This window comes from Bison bison, unplaced genomic scaffold (assembly GCF_000754665.1).
Source record: "Bison bison bison isolate TAMUID 2011002044 unplaced genomic scaffold, Bison_UMD1.0 scf7180017864215, whole genome shotgun sequence".
NCBI classification, from domain to species: domain Eukaryota; kingdom Metazoa; phylum Chordata; class Mammalia; order Artiodactyla; family Bovidae; genus Bison; species Bison bison.
Genome location: NW_011494787.1, coordinates 10596358 through 10600360, shown reverse-complemented (window position 1 = coordinate 10600360; position 4003 = coordinate 10596358). Strand labels below are relative to the sequence as shown.

The 4003-nt window shown below is 37.7% G+C and overlaps 1 protein-coding gene across 1 annotated transcript in view; it reads right to left on the bottom strand.

Annotated features, from left to right (window-relative positions):
- The window catches only part of MAATS1 (MYCBP-associated, testis expressed 1), a 114123-nt gene that overhangs the window by 83416 nt on the left and 26704 nt on the right, over window positions 1-4003 (bottom strand). The gene's annotated exons all lie outside the window — the stretch shown is intronic.

Below are 4003 nucleotides of genomic sequence, written 5' to 3'. Positions count from 1 at the left end.
TCACCTTTTTTTTTTCATTTTATTTTTAAGCACAGGAAAACTTATAAATTCACTTAAACATGTGCCTACCCTTATCCATAATTTAACAAAAAGTATAGTAGCACATAGTGGTGTTTTTTTTTTTTACTTTTGAGTTTGCATCCCTCAATCCCTTTTTCTTCTTTTTCCACCCATAGCAGTACCCTTTCTATATACCTGGTATCTAGGATCTTCCCAACCCTGGGATTGAACCTGCGTCTCTTAAGTCTCCTGCAATCGCTAGCGGGTTCTTTACCACTAGCGCCCCCTGGGAAGCCCATCTAGGACATATACCCCAGATGTATCCTTGAATTACATCCTCCTTATTTTTTGCACACTTATTTTCTACAACTGACACAAAATACAGTTTATTTTACTGTTTGACTAACACGAAATCATATTATAAGTACAGTTTTGCATCTTGCTTTTTTGATTAAACAACACTTCATGGAAATCTTTCCCAATCTACTCATGTGACTCTAAAAAAAATCACAAACTTAAATAATGACCATCAGTAGAAAAACTGTTTAAAAAATGGTACAGCCATAATTTTTATCCAGCTATTAAAAGTAACAATGTAATCTATATGAATGAACAAAAATGTCTACAATCTAATGTAAAGTAGAAAAAAGAACACTATAAAGCAGTATGTACAATAGGAGTACACTTTTATGTTTTTATAGACTGTGCTACTGGGCACATAAAAATTCCTAAACGGATATACAATAATAAAAGCAATTACTTCTGGATAGTATGATTATAGAGAGAAGTTCTTCATTTTTGTAGTCTTTTGAATTTTCTAACTTTTTTTAACCTGTACATATACTACTTATAAAATATACATATATATATGTATATATACCACTTCCATTTAAAATAAATCTTTTTTCTAGTTGGTAGAAGAATTGATTAAATGACATAAATAAATATAATGGAAAAAAAAGATTTCCATTAAGAAAAATAGTCAAAGGCAATGGGAGGTACTTATACATGAGCATAGCATGTACATCTTAGCTCAAAGAAAAATGCATTTCAAGCCAATCAGAAAGAAGTGTCTATTTGGCAGTTCAACCTGTGATGGAACAGTACTTTAAATAGATTTTAATGCTGAAATCTAACAGGTACTGAAATCATTTTTTTCAGCAGTTGCTATTAATTTCCAACATAAGCAGACAATATAAGTATATATAGTTTCTTATGTTTTCAGCAGAAAGTATTCTACTATAAAGATTCTACTTGAGGAAATAACTTCAAATTACCTTTAAATTATCCCAGGTCATGTGAATATTATTATAAAACCATCAGCTTGGATCAAGAGAATAAATTATTGCTTTCCAAATTAGTTTCACATTTGACCCATCTGCTTAAACGTGCTAAGATTATGGCAAAGCCTGAGGAATCCCTCTGCCAAAGCTTTCTGCTGACTTGGGACCCTTCCCCGTGGGTCTGAGGAGAGGATGCAAAGGAGGAATGCTACTTGGACAAAAGTCCTGTGTAACTTAACAGCACAGTTCCTTTCCTAATTAACTTGATATTTTTCTCCAACCTATTCTTCTCTCCATTTCAGTTGGTTTCAAGGGAGAGTAAAATGTGAATAAGAGCAAGCAAAAAATCTTCTTTCCCAGCTCTGCCCAACCTCAATCAGGACCCAACACCAGAAAGACCCCACATCTGCTCCCTACTTGGCTTGAGCTCTGCCTGGTCCTGGATCACACCCTTGGCCTCAGTTAGTCTGTTTAAGGATGGTATCCTTTCAGCAGCTCCTACTGCTCCATACTCTCCATCTAGACCCTCCCTCCTCTAATACCAGCCACCATCAAAGCAGGCACTGTCTGCCACACCCACAGTCTTTTAAAATTTCCCCTTCTGGTCCCAACAAAACTACATGCAGGGCTTCCCTGGTGGTCCAGTGGTAAAGAATCTACCTGCCAGTGCAGGAGACACAGGTTTGATCCCTGGTCCAGGAAGATCCCACATGCCATGGAGCATCTAAGCCCTGCACCACAACTACTAAGCCTTGCTCTAGAGCTCAGGGACCACAACCACTGAACCCACACGCTGCAACTGAAGCCCGTGTGCCCTAGAGCCCGTGCAACAAGAGAAGCCACCACAATGAGGAGCCCTTGCAGTGCAACAAAGAAGAGCCCCCGCTCTCTGCAACTAGAGAAAAGCAAGCACAGCAACAAAGACCCACTCAACTAAGAATGAATAATAAATACATGTTAAAAAACCTACACACAAGAGGAGCTTCACAGAGCTAGCAAAGGCTTTTGTGTAGACATGAGTTTTCAACCCCTTCAGGTAAATACCAAGGAGTAGGACTGCCGAATCATACGTTAAGAGTATGTGTATAGTCTTTTTTTTAAGAGTCTTAGACAAATTTTATTTTGGTGTGTCAATACATTAACATTCATGATTCAGGTGAGAATCACTAACATTTCTACAGATGAGTAATAATAGTATTAGTATTTTTCACTCATTCAATAAATGTGTCTTGAGTGCATAGGGATTAAAGTTCAATCCACATAGTCATTTACAGATGTCTCATTTCCATGAAGTGCATCATTCAGAACAGAAGATAATACCATATTGTATAGAGTATGCATAGTCTTGTAAGAAACTGAAAACCTGTCTTCTGAAGTGACTATAGCATTTTGCACTTCCATCAAAAATGAAAATTCCTGTTGCTCAATATTTGGTGGTGTTAGTGTTCCAGATTCTGGCCATTCTAACAGTTGTATAGTGGTATATTGTTTTAATTTGCATTTCCACTTATTTGCCATTTGTATATCTTCTTTGGTGAGGTGTCTGTTAAGGTCTTCGACCTTTTTTTAATGAAGTCCAGATTACCCATTATTTCTTTAATGGATCGTGATTTTGATGTTGTATCTAAAAAGTCATCACCATTCCCAAGACCATCTAGGTTTTTCCTACGTAATCTAAGAGTTTTATATTTTTGTATTCTACACTGAGGTCTGTGATCCATTTTAAGTTAATTTTGTGAAGGGTGTAAGAGTTGTGTCTAAATTCATTTTTTTTTTTGCATGTAGATGTCCAGTTGTTCCAACATCGTTTGTTAAAAAGACTGTCTTTGCTCCATTGTATTGCCTTTGCTCTTTTTGCCAAAGATTGTTATTCAGTCACTAAGTTGTGTCCAACTCTTTGTGACCCCATGGACTGCAGCACACCAGGCTTCCTTGTCCTCCACTACCTCCTGGACTTTGCTTAAATTCATGTTCATTGAGTCAGTGATGCTATCTAACCATCTCCTCTTCTGTCAAAGATTAGCTGATGATAAGCATGTGGGTCTATCTCTGGGCTCTCTATTCTATTTCATCTGTCTATTCTTTCCATAACATCACAGTTTTTAAAAAATTTTTATTTATTTCTTTTTGGCTGTGCAGGATCTTTGTTGCTAGGTGGGCTTTTCTCTAGTTGTGGCAAGCAGGGGCTACTCTCTAGTCGCTGTGCACAGACTTCCCTCGCAGTGGCTTCTCTTGTTGAGGAGCATGGGCTCTAGGGCCCAAGGGCTTCAGTAGCTGTGGCTCCCAGGTTCTAGATCACAGACTCAATAGTTTTGGTACACGAGTTTAGTTGCTCCATGGGATGTGAGATTTTCCCAGAATCAGGGATTGAACCCATGTCTCCTGTACTGGCAGGTGGAAGCTTTACCACTGAGCTACCAGGGAAGGCCAACAGCACACTTTCTTGATTATAATAGCTTGAAGTCAGGTTGTGTCAGTCCTCCAACTCTGTCCTTCTCTAATACTGTGCTGCTTATTCTCAGGTTTTTTGCTTATTCAGGTAAGCTTTATTTATTTTTTTTTTTTATGCTTGGCATCTATTATTTTTATTTATTTTTTTTTTAATTTTATTTTTAAACTTGACATAATTGTATTAGTTTTGCCAAATATCAAAATGAATCCGCCACAGGCATACATGTGTTCCCCATCCTGAACCCTCCTCCCTCCTCCCTCCCCATACC